Source organism: Triturus cristatus, chromosome 9 (genome assembly GCF_964204655.1).
Source record: "Triturus cristatus chromosome 9, aTriCri1.1, whole genome shotgun sequence".
Classification (NCBI taxonomy): Eukaryota; Metazoa; Chordata; class Amphibia; order Caudata; family Salamandridae; genus Triturus; species Triturus cristatus.
Window position 1 is genome coordinate 675418006 of NC_140592.1, and position 17977 is coordinate 675435982.

Genomic DNA, 17977 nt, shown 5'->3' on the forward strand with positions numbered 1-17977 from the left:
CGAGTAGCCTCAGCACAGTGTGGCTTCCATTTACCACCCTCTATTCTTTCCCGGGAGTTCCAGGTATCACTGTACCTGTGTTTCCAGACAAAATAAAATGCGGCGCGAACGGATTTGTTAAAACATAAATCAATACTCATCACCAAACTAGTCAATAATAACCATAACTCTGCTACCAGTAAACTGATCCAGTGGCGCACCTACAACAGATACCTCCAATATCATATATTCACCTGGGCACATCAATAACACATACACTCAAATTCACCTGGTTAGCCGCTGGGGGTTGTTTGTTTATTTCATGAATTGATCAGTACTGCAATAATTCGTATTTCTTCCTAATTATTATCACTGATCAATAAGTTCTTTCCATCTGGTCGATGAACCAAATTAGTTGGAACTAGTTGATGGTGACGATGCACATAACCTCTCTATGAAATAATTCATCTATAATAATAAACACAGACTCAGGAAGTTTTCAAAACCTTTATCTAAAGTTTAAATGTGAGTGAACCATTCAAATACACCACAGACACCTTCAATCATTAGGGAGGAAGATTCAATCAATTCAAATACTCTCACAAATTCAATAGATTGATGGTGCTCAGAAAGGAGAGGATGGAGATTGCAGTATATCAGGAAATATACGAAATTTATAGTTACCCCAGATGGTTTGAAGACCAACCCTTGGCAAAAGGGCTGGTAAGGGTCCCCGGGAAAGATCAGGGACAAAGACATCAGGACAGGAGTCAGGACAGGACAGTGAACCTCTCTAGACGACCGAACAAGTCATACCCCTTTCTGACACTCTCTTCCTCCTTGAGATTCTTCCGCAATCTTCTTCTAATGAATTGCTTTAGAATCAGAAACACTCTAATTGAATCTTCTTCAGCATCTCATCAGCATCATCAATAACCCCAACAGCATCTTCCCTCTCAGCATTCTCTCCGGATCACGCACACCCCAACTAACTAAACTAAATTACCTTAATTATACCTTTTGGGATTCATGTACCATCCCCTAAAGTTGCAATCTCGTAAAGATACGATTTCTGATTGGACAGGGAAAGGGCATTTGGTCATCACACCATGATGGCATAGCACTTTTCTTTGTTCACAAATCCATCGCCTTGTTAATATGCATTTTACTTTATTCCCACCCGAGTTTATTCACATTTGAAACATTTTTATCAATAATGTTCATATGACTTCAGCCACTGCGCTTCTGATATCTGGGTTCCCAGGGTTTAACGGTCGATGGCCTTGGATGTGGTCCAATCATGGAATCATTCTTCGAGGGGAAGTAGAGGTCACACATGCACAGAAGGCTTTCACTCAATCACTCGGGTTATGGCAAGAGGGCCCAAAATATTAAATAATAAAAGGTCAAAAGAGAAAAGCTATTAATTCAAGAAATAAATGATTTCACTGTATACCACCTATCTCTACTCTATTTCCCTTTATTCATTAGTACTTTCCCTGCATTAGCACTTAATGAATGAAGCGTTTTCTAAATAGCAAAGCAGGTGCCATGCATGTTGGTCTTATAGACGCCATGTTAGTGCATTCTGCTCATGCGCGAGAAATTCCCTCCAAAGATGTTAAACGTCATATTACGTAGATGCAATTGACGCATGCACAGTACAGTTTTCACTGTTAGAGCCGCGCTTTTAGTCCGCTATCCATATTAATGGTTAGAAAACACATAGGCAAGCTTCTCTGTCTTATTTATGTAAATGTAATATGCAAGGATTAATCACAAAACACAATTAATAATTCATGTTAATAAGTTAAAACGAGTGAATTGAATCCGAGCAAGTCTCATATAAACGAGTCCCTGCTCCATCAATGCACTCTCTGATGGCATCTTATGCTATCATAAACTACCCACCCTAAAACAGATACCAACTTTCAGTATTCTCTAAACTCTAATTCTGTTTCCACTTTCCCTTCTTTCTCATTATTCTCAAAATATTTCATGTCTTTATAAAGTTTGCCTTTCATTTCCTCCATTTCTATTTCATCATCTTTCCTCTTTCTTTTCCTTCCTTTTTCATGTATTTTATAATCTCTTCTTCTTCTACAACATTTACACCAAATCATTATTGCTAATGTTATTATTGTCACACCTACTAGGGGCAAACATTATTTGACCTATCAGACTTTTCCCTATATCACTAAACCCAGTCCCTATTGAAGTTACACTTTTTTTAGTCTTTCCCACATACTGTCAACCTCCAGTGGTTTCAAAAATTTCATGAAATTTTGTAATATTCTTTATGTACCCCTTAGTTTCATTACTTTTGTCAGGAATGTAAGTGCAAAAATGTTGAATTTTCAACATTCCACAGACTCCGCCCTCTTTTACTAATAAGATGTCAATTACAAGACGATTTTGTAAAACCATTGATCTAATTGCAACTATTTCTGTATTGATAATCAAGAAACCTCCAGCAGATTCAGTCGATATACGATCAACTACTGTTGATAACCAACAAATTATACGTGAATTTAGTATGACTCCCACTGAAGGTATTATTGCACTAAATATATCACCTACAATTTCTGAAACACTAGCTCTCTTTGTTTGTGTTAGTCCATTAGAGTTTTCATTGCTTCCAGTGATTCTTTTTATGTGGTAAATTTTCGGAAATACAATCCCCAGTTAGCAGTTTCCATACCACTGTGCGGGTAGCTTGAAATAAACATTATTGCCACACACATATTAAATTCCCGGAAATACTGCTTCAGTTCTCCCTTTTAGTCCCCAACCTCCCAAAATTAGGAAGTTATGTTCACATTTACTGGAACCAATAAATATGTTATCGTAATCTGTCTTTAATCTATGAATGCAGATCTTCCCTTTCTTTACAAAGTTTAGGGACATCGCAGCTTGAGCCTTGCCAGCGGTATAAATTCCCTTCCTTTCAGCCCATGTTGGAACATGGGTTTTATGTTCAACAGCTTTCCTTTGGAAGTCCTGCCTTCTTTCTTCAACTAAATTCAAGAATACCTTTTCCTCGTCACGTAATGTACATGTTAAATTGTTTGTATGTGCTTTAACTAAATCTATAGACTTCATCGTCAGGAAGAAATCACCGGTGAACTGTGCACTCTGAGCACTAAATACAGGATTCATGTTCCTTTGAATAGGAAGTTCTGTAAATACTACATCTAAGTTTGAATAATAATACTGTAATTTCCCAGTTGCATAAAACAGACTTGCTAATACACTACATGATATACCATATGTCAAATGTATGTGATGGTATGTGACTCCCTCTGATACTGACACTGGTAATTTCATACAGACATAACAATCACTAACTTCCTTTGTGTCCACATAGTCTATTGATAACTTTGTGAAGACATTTAATGATGTGTCATTATCCGTCACTGTGGGATGAAATCTGTCTCATCTGCTGCTTGTTATTCTACCCTATCTCTTTTATATGTAGCTGTATTCTCATTAGTTCCTGTGTCATTTTTCTTGTTTGTTGTCATAAGTAATGGAACTGCTACTGTTAAAAATAACCATAATAGTATCACTATTATAATACTACATATGAATGCTTTATAACATCGTTGTACACAATTTCATTATGGTTGCTCAGTAACTCTGTTTCTTGCCATTTTAATCCGAGAGGATCATTTCTCCTCTTACTTTAGCACCCAGAAATTTCAGAATTTAATTTAATGAAATCTCACTCTTTTTCTTTCACTAATGTAGGATTCTGATTTTCAGATTCCTCTCTTATGTCCAGATTCTCAAACTCTTCCAATATACGGTAGGTCCATTCAAGGGCTTGATATTTATTGTTCAGAGTTTTCAATCTCGGACTTCTTCGTAAGTTTCTCTCTTTCTTTTGTCTTCTCCTTGTTTGACTTGAGATCTCATTCACTTGTTCTGGTTTTTCAATTATTCTTTTCAGAACTATCTCAATCTCTTCACTCCTCCTGGCCAGTTGTCACCTTTTCTGGCTCTTTTTATTTGTACTGCACTCTCACCCTCTTGATCTTTATTCAATGTTCTTTTATTATTATAGGGGTTTGGCACAATTTGTTCTGTCTCAGTTGTCTCACTCTCTATCTGTTCCTGTTCAGGTCTTTTATTTATTATCTCATCCACCTGAACGTGTACTTCTTCTTCTAGCTGGTCCTGTTTGGGACTGTTTTTAGCTTTTCCTTCTTCTTCCACCCAAACTTGTTCTTCTTTTTCTGACTGGTCCTGGTCAGGTCTTATTGCAATTTGCTTGGCTGCTGCCCAACCGTGTTCTTCTTCTCCTAACTGTCCCTCCTCAGGATTAAAAATAGTTTCAGTTTCATCTGCCTAAGTAAGTTCTTCTTTCCCTGTCTTTTCCTGCTCAGATTCTGGTTTTGCTTTTTTTCTTCTTCCTGAGCGTGTTCTTCTACAACTATCTGGTCCTACTATCGTCCTGTCTGTCTAATCTTGTTCTGCTTCTTGTTTGGACAATTCTTCAGGTATATCAATTGCTGGTATCCATCCCTCCTGGCGTGTGCTCGGTTGTTCCAAGTCTAATTTTTCAGAATCCAACTCTCTAGATTCTTCGACTTCACAACCTTCAGCTACTTCAACTGTCTCAGTCAGTTGTTCATACTCAGAAGGGGCTGGTACCTGTTTGGTATGACTAGCATGAATCCAATTGGGTAATCTTGCACACTTTACTTCAGTGGAAATTACCAGTATGACATGACGAGGATCATCCTACCTCGGTGCTAGGCACGTTTTCCTGGCATGTTTCTTCACCACCACCCAGTCTCCAGGATTTACATCATGCGCTTGCGTTGGCTGCCTGGTAAATGCATCTTCTCCAACCTGGTGAGAGACAGAACGCACTAGGTCAGCTAATCCTTTGCAATAGTCCAATACCAAATCATCATTTATACTCATCAATTTATTTCCAGGAATAAATGCTTGTCTCATTGCCCTTCCCATGATGATCTTGTGGGGACTCAGTCCGGTTTTCCTATCAGGAATACTTCGGAGTCCCATCAACGCAAGAGGCAATGCATCTGGCCATGACAATGATGTGGATGCACACACTTTAGCCAGTCTCGATTTGATTGTGCCATTCATTTGTTCAACCACTCCAGAAGCCTCTGGGTGGTATGCACAGTGCAGTTTCTGATCAATTTTGAATGCTTCACAGATTAATTAAATTACCTCATTGTTAAAATGCGGTCTTCTATCTGATTCCAAAGTGACTGGGAAACCAAAACGTGGGATCAGTTCCCTCAACAATAATTTGGCAACTGTGAGACCATCGTTTCTCCTAGTGGGATATGCCTCCACCCATCTTGAAAACAAACGCACTATAACAAGGACATACTTCAGTCCTTTACATGGAGGTAACTCAATTAAGTCTATTTGTAGCCTCACAAATGGACATTCGGCCTTTCCAATTTTTCCCCAACTGACTACTGTTTTTCTGCCTGGGGTTTGCTGTTGACAAATTAAGCATCTCTGGCAAAGGCTCTCAGTGACCACCCTAAACTTTGGATTATACCAATTTTGTCTGAAAAGTCTAATTATGGCATCCCTACCTACATGAGTGTCACCATGATACAAACTGGGGAAAGTAAACAGTCTGGCATAACTGGCCTACCATCAGGGTATACCCATACCTCGTCTTCTGCTCTTCTGGTGCAACCTGCTCCTAACAAGATTTCCTTTTCACTCACCTCAACCTCATCCTGTAACTGCCTCACCTCCTCCCACATTTCTGGAGCTGAGAAGAACATAAGTTGACATCTGTTTTCACTTGTTTCAATTTTTCGATTCAGTGCCATATTAGTTTTTGCACAATATTTAGCAATTTGGTCAGCATATCGGTTACTGGCCGTCACATAGTAATTTTCTGACTGGTGAGCAGCACACATGACCACTACTTCTTTTGGCAACTGAATTGCTTCCAATAGCTCTTTCACAATTTTCCCATTTCTTATTGGAGATCCTGAAGAAGTCAGAAATCCCCTCTGCAGCCAAATCTGGCCATAGTCGTGCATAGTCCCTAAACCATATTGACTGTCAGTAATATGGTTATCCTCCAATTTTTACCAAATTTGCATGCTTTAATCAAAGCCATCAATTCAGCTACTTGTGCAGACTTTACTCCTGGTAAATGGGATGCTTCAATTACACCTGAAAGTTTGCAAACTGCATAGGCAGCAATAAGTCCTCCTCCCTCAATTCTCAAGCAAGAGCCATCTACAAATAGCTCATGATCTGGGTCTTTCAGGGGTTCTTCCCTAATGTCAGGTCCGTGCTTTGTGCACAGCTCATTCACATCTAAGCAATCATGATCTATTTCATCCATCACCTCTTCATAGGTAGGATCTGGCAGTGGAGTTGCAGGTATTAATACTGTACATCTCACCACTGTCACGTTTTGTGCTCCCAGAATCACTCTTTCGTACTTAGTCATCCGACTTGGAGTAAAGTGCTGAGTTTGAGTTCTGGTTAGAAGAATCTCAACTGAATGTGGCACGAAAACTTTAACTGTATGTCCCATTACAATAGGTTCACTTTGTACTAAGCTCATACAAGTAGCAGAAACTGCCTTTAAATAGCCAGGTAGAGCTGAAGCTACAGAGTCTAAAGTAGCAGAGAAATCTGGTTAAAGATTGAGGGACTCTCAGTATACCCTTGAGGAACTCGGCACCATGCCAAGACATGGCCATCAAACTTAAATGCAAACAGATACTGACTATCTGGATGCAAAGGAATAGAGAAAAAGGCTTGGTATAAATCAATTACTGTAAACCAGCCTGCATTCCAGGGTATCTGATATAAAATCTCTGCAGGATTAGGTACTACTTGGCAACAAGACACCACAATTTTATTTATTTTTCTCAAATCCTGTACTACTCTGTATTTTCCACTAGGCTTTTTAAGTCCTATTATGGGCGAATTACAAGGACTACTCATTATTTCTTTTAGAATGCCTTGTTCAATCATCCGCTTAATTTCTAAAGCAACTCCTGCCTTTACTTCTGGACTTATCTTATATTGTCTAGTGTTTGGGTAAACTGCACCTTCTTTCACAGTTACTTTTACTGGAGCTATATTTGCCATTAATCCAATTTCCTTTCCTGTAAAATCCCACACTTCTGGGTTCACTGTAGTTCTCAACTCTTCTGGTTATTCATTTGGAGTCATCAGAGAAAACAATTCATTCGTTTCGGTACCTTGTTTGGCGAGCATGACTTTATAGATAAGATCTTCATCAGGGGTTTGGAAAGCAACACCATCCGGTGTGTAATAGATTGTGCAATTCATTTTGCACAGCAGGTGTCTATCTAATACATTTCCAGGACTGGAATCACACACAATAAATCGATGCATATCTTTGAAATTACCAATATGCGCCTCCATTGGCCTTGAAACTGGGGTTTTAATTTGTTGGTTCGAAACACCAACGATTTGGATACTATCTCCCGAGAGGGGTAGGTTTGGGATGTCTGCTGTTCTCACAGTGGAACGGGTAGCACCATTATACAATAGAAAAGTGATATCATTACCTTCCACTTTCCCATCAATAAATGGACCTGACTGATCTACCGGCAAGGATGCGCCAAGAACGCACTCCTCTTTCTCCCCGCTCAGGCACCGTCAATCATCTGAGTCACTGTCATTTCTTTTCAAAAGATATTGTGAAACCACAGAATTTTTCTTACCACTTGCTCCTGGAAATCCGGCGTCCGTACCGTGTCTTTGCTTCCGTCTTCTTTTTTGTCCACCTAGTTTTCCACTTGCCATATCTCCCCACTTCTGCAAAATGTTCATTAGCTCCTTTACTTGTAATTTTCTACCAGACACATTCATGTTTTCCAAATCTTTGTCTGTGAATTCCACTCAATAGGGCTTTAGAAACACCTTAGACTTCCCTATGTCTACTCCAATCTCTGTAGCCATTTCCATCAATTTTTCATGATGCACCTTTGCATTTCGCGTAATACTCCTACATACAAACAACAATTCTTCTTCACTGTAATCATTCAATCTCCCTAATCCCACATTTCCAGCAATCATTTCCTTTAGTTCCACTTTCAATTTATAAATGTCTAAAACCTTTTGGACTGAACTACGCCTTTCTATTCCCTGTGACCACCTATCCAAATATTTTGGGGTAACCGCTATTGTTCTTATAGTGATTGGAGGTGCCACTGTCCCTTTTTCCCTCCCATGATCAGTTAAACTTCTTTTTATTGTTCCAATTACTGAATCTCCTATAGGGAGATCCATTAATGAAATGACTGAACTGCATTCACTAGTTTGATCTTCCATTATTAATATTTCTGTTGTGGGGTTGCTCGTTGGGACAGGTACAGTTTGAGAATCTTAAACATTCGCTTTATTTCCGAATAATGGTATAACAGGAACCTATGGTTACAGGTACTGTCAAGGCTTCTGCAGGAAAAGTTATTTTAAATTATTTTCTGTATCAATTCTTCTCTATTTTTGTTCAGAGCCTCAATTTCTTTTTCTTGGAGTACTTTATTTATCAAGTTATCATGCAAAACTTGTGAAACTAAAGGAGCTCCTAATACTGGGGCACTTGGGGTGACTACTCTATTGAGTCCTTCCTGATATAGGGGAGGATTTTTAGGTAAAATATCTTCTAAATATTCATCCTCTAATTCACCATACCCTGTCACATTCATGTGCTTTTTTTACCCTACACTTGCTTCCTGTCTGTTCTTCAGCTGTCAACACTGAATATAACCCTTCTGATACCATAGCTCTTCTCCATTGTTTCATCTGATCTTCTCGTGATCCATTCATATATCTTGGGAAAAAATACCTTCATTCTCCCTCTTCCGTGCTTCTCTCCTTAATATGACTCAGTCTCCCATTCTTCTAAAGCCTCATACTGAGTTAAACTAGGTCTTGGTTCTAACTCATTAATTCTCATTCTCAAGTTCTGAAGAGCTCTCCCTTTGGATGTACCATATTCTGAGAAAGCTAACACTCCATCACCTTTGGTGTAATTTATCCAATTCTCCAACCATACACAGGTATGATAACCTCTCACCATCGTCATAAATGAAGCAGGTGTTTTTGGTGGAGGGATAAGAATCCCCTCTCTAGTCAATACGGGCTTGTCTTTCTTAAAGAAATTCTTCATTATTTTTATTAATGACATTTTTCTCTCTTCTCTATACATTTTGGGTAAGTATCGATGTCAATACTCATCACCAAACTAGTCAATAATAACCATAACTCTGCTACCAGTAAACTGATCCAGCGGCGCACCTACAACAGATACTCCAATATCATATATTCACCTGGGCACATCAATAAAACATACACTCAAATTCACCTGGTTAGCCGCTGGGGGTTGTTTGTTTATTTCATGAATTGATCAGTACTGCAATAATTCGTATTTCTTCCTAATTATTATCACTGATCAATAAGTTCTTTCCATCTGGTCGATGAACCAAATTAGTTGGAACTAGTTGCTGGTGACGATGCACATAACCTCTCTATGAAATAATTCAATTATAATAATAAACACAGACTCAGGAATTTTTCAAAACCTTTATCTAAAGTTTAAATGTGAGTGAACCATTCAAATACACCACGCACACCTTCAATCATTAGGGAGGAAGATTCAATCAATTCAAATAGTCTTACAAATTCAATAGCTTGACGTTGCTCAGAAAGGAGAGGATAGAGATAGCAGTACATCAGGAAATATACAAAATTTATAGTTACCACAGATGGTGTGAAGACCAACCCCTGGCCAAAGTGCTGGTAAGGGTCCCTGGGAAGGATCAGGGATAAAGACTTCAAGACAGGACAGTGAACCTCTCTAGACCACCGAACACGTCGCACCCCTCTCTGACACTGCTTTAGAATTGGAAATTCTCTTATTGAATCTTCTTCAGCATCTCATCAACATCATCAATAACTCCGACAGCATCATCCCTCTCAGCATTATCTCAAGATCACGCACACCCCAACTAACTAAACTACCTTAATTATACCTTTTGGGATTCATGTACCACCCCCTAAAGTTGCAATCTCGTAAAGATACGATTTCTGATTGGACAGGCAAAGGGCATTTGGTCATCACACCATGATGGCATAGCACTTTTCTTTGTTCACAATCCCATCCCCTTACTACTTTATTCCCACCCAAGTTTAGTCACATTTGAAACATTTTTATCAATAATGTTCATATGACTTCAGCCACTGTGCTTCTGACATCTGGGTTCCCAGGGTTTAGCGGTCGGTGGCCTTGGATGTGGTCCAATCATGGGATCATTCTTCCAGGGGAAGTAGAGGTCACACATGCACAGAAGGCTTTCACTCAATCACTCTGGTTATGGCAAGAAGGTCCAAAATTCGAACTAATAAAAGGCCAGAAGAGAAAATATTAATTCAAGAAATAAATGATTTCACTGTATACCACCTATCTCTACTCTATTTCCCTTAATTCATTAGTACTTTCCCTGCATATCTCTTAATGAATAAAGCATTTTCTAAATAGCAAAGCAGGTGCCATGCATGTGGGTCTTGAAGACGCCATGTTAGTGCATTCTGCTCATGCGCGAGAAATTCCCTCCAAAGCAGTTAAACGTCATATTACGGAGATGCAATTGACGCATGCGCAGTAAAGTTTTCCCTGTTACAGCCGCGCATTTAGTCCACTATCCGTATTAATGGTTAGAAAACACATAGGCAAGCTTCTCTGTCTTATTTATGTAAATGTAATATGCAAGGATTAATCACAAAACACAATTAATACTTCATGTTAATAAGTTAAAACGAGTGAATTGAATCCAAGCAAGTCTCATATAAACAAGTCATTGCTCCATCACTAGCTCTGCCGGCACCTATGGGAACTGAACAGACCTATACATTTTTGAAAACTAGACACCCAGGGGAATCCAGAATGGGGTGACTTGACTGGCTCTCACCAGGTTCTATTACCCAGAATCCCTTGCAAACCTAAAAATTGGTCAAAATAAACACACAGGGCCAAAAACTCATGGGACCCCCCTTGCAAAACCAGGTTGTTTTGTGATAGGTAATTTTGATGTTGCCTCAATAGGTTTTGGGCCATTGCCTGTCGCGGGTACTTGACATACCCACGCAAGTGAGGTACCATTTTTATTGGGAGACCTGGAGGAATGCTGTGTAGAAAGAAATGTGTGGATCCAAGCAGATTCCAGAACTTTCCCACACAGAAATGTGAGAAAAAATAGATTTTTTCAACAAAAGTTGAGGTTTGCAGGGGATTCTGGGAGGGAAATGTTGGGGGACCCACGCAAGCCATACCTTTCTGGACTCCCCCAGGAGTATAGTTTTCAGAAATGTGTGGGTTTGGTAGATTTCCCTAGGTGGCTGCTGAGCCCGGGGCCAAAAACTCATGGGACCTCCTTTGCAAAACCAGGTTGTTTTGTGATAGGTAATTTTAATGTCGCCTCAATAGGTTTTGGGCCCTTGCTTGTCGCGGGTACTTGACCCACCCACACAAGTGAGGTACCATTTTGCTCAGAAGACTTTGGGGAATGCGGGCTGGGTGGAATTTTTGGATCCACACAGATTCCAGAACTTTCCACCACAGAAATGTGAGGAAAAGGTGTTTTCTTTTTACAAATTTTGAGGTATGCAAGGGATTCTGGGTAACAGAACCTAGTGAGAGTCATAAAAGTCACCCCATCCTGGATTCTTTTGGGTGTCTAGTTTTCAAAAATGTATAGGTTTGCTAGGTTTCTCTAGGTGCCGGCAGAGCTAGGGTTCAAAATCTACAGCTATGCACCTTGCAAAATAGTTTGTTTTCACTGTAAAATGCGGTGTGTCCATGTTGTGTTTTGGGCCGTTTCCTGTTCCAGGCACTAGGTCAACCCACACAAGTGAGGTACCATTTTTCTCGAAAAACTTTGGGAAACGTGGGGTGGTTAGAATTTTACCGGATCCACACAGATTCCAGAACTTTCCACCACAGAAATAGGAGGTAAATGTGTTTTTTTTTACAAAGTTTTAGGTTTACAAGGCATTCTGGGTAACAGAACCTGGGGAGAGCCAGTCAAGTCACCCCATCTTGGATTTCCCTGGGTGTCTAGTTTTCCAAAATGTATAGGTTTGCTAGGTTTCCCTACGTGCCGGCAGAGCTAGGGTTAAAAATCTACAGCTAGGCACTTTGAAAAAAAGGCCCGGTTTCACAGTGAAAATGTATGTGTCCACGTTGCATTTTGGGCCGTTTCCTGTCGCGGGCACTAGGCCTACTCACACAAGTAAGGTACCATTTTTCTCAGAAGACTTTGGGGAATGCGGGGTGGGTAGAATTTTGTGGATCCACACAGATCCCAGAACTTTCCATCACAGAAATGTGAGGAAAATTTGTTTTTTTAACTAAGTTTGGGGTTTGCAAGGAATTCTGGGTAACAGAACCTTTGTGAGAGGCACACAAGTCACCCCATCCTGGATTCCCCTTGGTGTCTAGTTTAAAAAAATGTACAGGTTTGCTAGGTTTCCCTATGTGCCGGCTGCACTAGCGCCCAAAATCCACAGGTAGGCACATTGCTAAAACCAAGTCTGTGTCTAGTGGGCTTTCTACCCCAATCTGCCCCTCAGGGAGGGGCAGAAAGACTTTGGCATATTTTTGGGGAGGTGTGGGCATTGGTATGACCATTCTGGGCTGACCTCAACCCTGAATAAAAAAAAATCCTGAGACCTAGAGGGCTTTCTGACCCACCCACCTGGGGGGCAGGTAAGGGGCTATTGCCCCAATATGCCTCCAGAGAGGGGCAGAGAGACTGTGGTAATTGTTTTTGGGGTGGGGGTATTATCATGCCCATTCTGGGAAGCCCCCACCCCTACATTATAAAAACATTCCTGGTGCCTAGTGGGCTTTCTGCCCCCCCAGGGGCAGATCAGGGGCTATTGCCCCATCTGCCCCTGGGGGGAGCAGAAAGACTGTAGCATTTTGGGGGGGTTGGGGGCATTGGCCTGCCCATCTTGGGCAGCCCCCATCCCTATATCAATAAAAAAATCCCTGATTTCTAATGGGCTTGCTGCCCCACGGGGCAGATTTGTGGCTACTGCCCCATTTGCCCCCCGGGTGGGCAGAAAGACTAATATTTCTCGGGGGAGGGGGCATTGCCATGCCCTTTTTGTGCAGCCCTCACCCCAAAAGCAATAAAAGAAATCCCTAGTTTCTAGTGGGCTTACCGCCCCCCGGAGGCAGAAAGACTGTTGTACCCAAACAAATACGGGGGGAGCAAAGGCCCTTGCCCAAGGGGCCACTCCCCCCTCCCTGGTGCTAGTGGGTGGATCCCTGCTTGGGGATCACCCTCCTGGGGTGATCCCCAAGCAGGGATCCACTAGGGAAGGGAACCATTGGAAAGGGAGGATTCTTCCCTTTCCAACAATACCTCTCCCATCTTTTTCAGTGCTCGGGGGGCTGAGATAGCCCCACGAGCACCGAAACAATGAAACTGAATCTAAGTTTAATTTTTATTGCAATGACGTCAGCGCGCCATTTGTGTGACCGGCATTGGAATGAAAATGCTAAGTGGCCTCGGGCGGCTGGGGAAGCTCTTCCCCAACCTCCGAGGCCAATAAAAAAATGGGAAATCCCTCTGCTGTCTGCAGCAGAGGGATTTAGTGACCCTGTTCTCATGACGAAATGGTTCCGTCATGAGCACAGGAGCACTGGTGCTCATGACGGAACCATTCCGTCATGAGCACCGAAGGGGTTAAAATAATTACAATTACAAAATTTCAATTATAAAATTTAAAAAGTTTAATAAAAAGTAAAATTAAAATACAATAAAAAAATTAAATAAAAAAATTGAAATAAGTGAAATTTATTATCATCAAGCATATAATTTATTAAACTGATATCTCATCCATCCATGCAAGCCTATGTCAAAAGCACACTAGCTGGGCGCACAGAATGGCTGCTAGACAGTGCCACATGGTCATCAACAACAACACTGAGCAAGAACCCATGGGGAGTAAAGAAGATAAGCGGGACTATGCCAAAAGCACACTGGCTGGCTATTAAAAATGACCACCGACCACATGGTCAAACAGCAAGCAAGGAGGCTTGGTCACAACAAAGAAGACATGCAGGTCTATGGCAAAAGCACACTGGCTGCCTGCACAAAATGGCCACCAACCCCATAGTCTAACAGCAATCAAGAAGGCATGGCCACAACAAAAATATTATGCTGGCCTGTGGCAAAAGCACACTGACAGCCACATTTTAACAACAGCAAACAAGAAGGCACGAGGAACAGAAAGAACACATGCAGGCCTATGGCAAAACGTAAGCACACTGGCAGGCTACACAAAATGGCCACCGACCACATGGTCACACAACAACAACCAGCAAGAAGGCATTGCCACAACAAAGAAGACTTGTCGGCCTATGGCAAAAGCACTCTGGCTTGCTACAGAAAATGTCCACCGACCACATCGTCTAACAGAAAGCAAGGACGCATGGCCATAACAAAGAAGACATTCAGGCCTAAGGCAAAAGCACACTGGTTGCCTACTCAAAATGGCCACCAACCACATGGTCACAGAACAACAACCAGCAAGAAGGCATGGCCACAACAAAAAAGACATGCAGGCCTTTGGCAAAAGCACACTGGCTGGCTACACAAAATGGCCACCGACTCCATGATCAAACTGCAAGCAAGGAGGCATAACCACAACAAAGAAGACATGCAGGCCAAGCAAGGAGGCATGGCCACCACAAAGAAGGCATGCAGGTCTATGGAAAAAGCACACTGGCAGCCTACACAAAATAGCCACCGACCACATGGTAAAAACAACAAGCAAGGACGCCTGGCGACACTCAAAGAATACATGCAGGCCTATGGGCACTGACTATAAAAAATGGCCCCTGACCACATGACATGGGGAACAAAAACATTAACTGTGCTAAGAAATTTTACGACAACACACATCCTCCAAAGGAATCAAACATAATTATCCCACCTATACACTGTTTGAAGAAAAAAAACGTGAAACACCCCAGAAAATACACATTTTGTAATTTAATCCAATGCCATCCATGGCCTAAATGATGTTTCAATTCAATAGGCACCACAGAAACTGTTGTTTCATGCATCCGTGACTAATACTGGGCCTATTAGCTGCAAGGCCCATTGGCAGACTAGCCCACATAGCGAATTAAATAAGTATTGCAAATTTATTAAAAAAACATGGAGAATATGTAGTGAAGTGTGCATCATTTTTCTGTTTAAAAAGAAGAAACAGTTCATGTAAAAAAATAACTAGGCTACTACTGAAACTGCATGCCACCCCCAAAATACATTTTAAAAATCAAATAAAAGTACAAATAAATCCTAGTGCATGCCCCCAAACAAACAACACCCTTCTACACCAGTTTTTCAACTTACTTGTGAAATCTCAAATACAAAGTCCTTAAATCCAATGGTATATTTGCAGCAGACAAGGAGAGTGATCCTTCCAGCTCCAAATCCCGATGAAAAGTGACCAGGAGATGGACAAAGCACTGGGAGGAACCTGCTGAATGGGAAAAGGAAGTTGGAATCTCTGGGACACTTCCTTACTGTATGAATATTTTTTTTAAAAGGGTTCACAAAAAAACAACTCTAATGGCCAGTTGGAGAAGAAAATCCACTCAAAAAGCCTCTCAGCTGGATCTCGAGCACAAGAGCTGCCCAAATGCTCCATTTCCGATCGTCACTTCATTGGCGCCATTGCGGCTAGAAGCCGCATGAGTGAGCACGAAGTGTCGCAAGCAGTGGGAGAAGTCTTGCGCGGGCTCACAAGCGGCCCGAGAGTGTCTTGGCACTCGCGAGTGAGTGCCAAAACATACTCTGGGTGCACAAACAGAAAAAAACTCAACTCATCAGAGACAAACAAACATACAGCCCATCACACAGGCCTAAACAGGCTTCAGTGACTCAACAGTAGTGCCTATAATCGACAAGCAGACAATCCCAATATCATAGACAGATGGTCATCCAGCACTGGCTCCATCTGAGAGACTGAGACAGTTTACTCGAACACCAACCATTCCTACAGGGACCATCTAACTTTCACAAGGTAGCAGACATAAAGCTAGATATCCAGCAATCACCTGGAACTATGCATGTGCTGCACCATGGAGACAGGTACAAAGAGGACACATGCACACGTAAACACTGTTTCACCACTAAATAGTTCCATCCATCCAAACAAATATTTCTGTGAGAAATACACGTGTTCTCAAAAAAAACTCTCTTTTTCGAACTTTAAGTTGTATGTTTTAAAAAGGATATTCCGGCTATTAGGTAACCCTGGGTGTAGTGTGTGTAGCGGGGCTACGCGGAGGTCCACGGAGTTGCAAACAAACTCTATGGAGCTCTGCTCAGCTACGCCGCCCGCCTCCACCTGACTATTAAGAAATAAGTTAACCTTAATTAAAAAGAAACCTAAAACCACTTATCTGTGTATCGTGGCATCCCCAGGCTGCCCTCCTCCTCTTCCTCGCCGTATCAGTAATGCTTGAGAAAACTGTGCATATGCAGATGCGAGCGCATGCGCAGTTTTCTCAAGCATTACTGGTACGGCGAGGAAGAGGAGGAGGGCAGCCTGGGGACGCCGCGGTACACAGGTGAGGGGTTTTAAGCTTCTATTTAATTAAGGTTAACTTATTTCTTAACAGGGAGTTAGAGGAGGGGGCTGACAAACTCTGCTTCACTGCGGAGTGTGCAGAGATTTGCCTTCTTCGCTTTCTCCACTGAATGCAGAGAAGGCAAATCTCTGCACACTCCGCGGGTGGGGCAAGGTCTCCGCCCGGGGTTACTATTAGGCAGCTGCATTTATTGTAAATGAAATAAACATACACACACCTGCTGACTGGATAACATAATATGTATCATGCATGGCCAGTGACTTATGCAAACACCATCAGACTGGAACCCATGCGTGCAAACGAGAGGCCATTTTGCAGATACTAAAAAAACATTAAACTGACTCCACCTGCATCCACACTAAAACAAAAATACTCATTTTGAGTAACACCAACTCACGTGATAACATCAACATCAAGTTGGCGAGCCCGAGCATTGAAAATATACATCGCCGGCGAGATTTCTCAACGCCGGCGGTCAGATTTCTAATTGTGACTGGTTGTGTATGCTCACAACTGCTCGCATTGAGAAACCATCCATTCGCATTGAGAAAGCTGCCGCTCAAGTAAAAATCTACTCAAGTGGTAGAAAGGAAGCAGCGCCCGCTTGTGCCGTGCATGGTGCCGTTTGCATTGATTGCACAATGCGAACCAGCACCTGGCAATGAAAATCACTGCAAATGGCATTCATCTAACGTACACTGCTGTTTGCGGAGCTCCGCGTAGCACCGCAGAGAATTTTTTTTGCACTTCGTTGAGTTCCGCGTAGCGGAACTTCGCAAACTCTGCCCAGGCTTTTTTCATACTCAGTGGATCACAATGGATCAAAACGTGAGGTAAAGCCAGTGTACCATGCCCTGCACTACACAATTTTTTGCTGCAAACATCTGACCTCCTTTGTCACTGGCTAATTGTGCATCATTTCAAAATGAAACAATTTACATTGCATTTTCTTCATTGTGAAATCCAGCACCCATCACAGAGATAATCCACATTTACCTTTTTCTTAGGTGTAAACTGATCCTACTCTGCACTTTGCTGTTTGTGCTGCTCATGTTGTAATCCTACCCTGAGTTAAGTTTTCCTGACCATATCGATCCCGCCCGGGGTTACTATTAGACAGCTGCATTTATTGTAAATGAAATAAACATACACACACCTGAAATCTGACCTTGTGCTCAATTTCCACTCAAGATATTGGGAACAAGCTTTTATGTTACTTTGTTCAGTTTTACATACACCTCATGAAATTAAAACAAAAACCAGTTTCGTACACCTCTAAAATAATTTTGCTTATTTAATTCACATTTTGCACCTTGCTGCAATTTC

At 41.5% G+C, this 17977-nt stretch overlaps 1 protein-coding gene across 1 annotated transcript in view; it reads left to right on the plus strand.

The window, feature by feature from the left end:
• Positions 1 to 17977, plus strand: part of LOC146798473 (uncharacterized) — a 613542-nt gene that overhangs the window by 576798 nt on the left and 18767 nt on the right. The window lies entirely within an intron of this gene.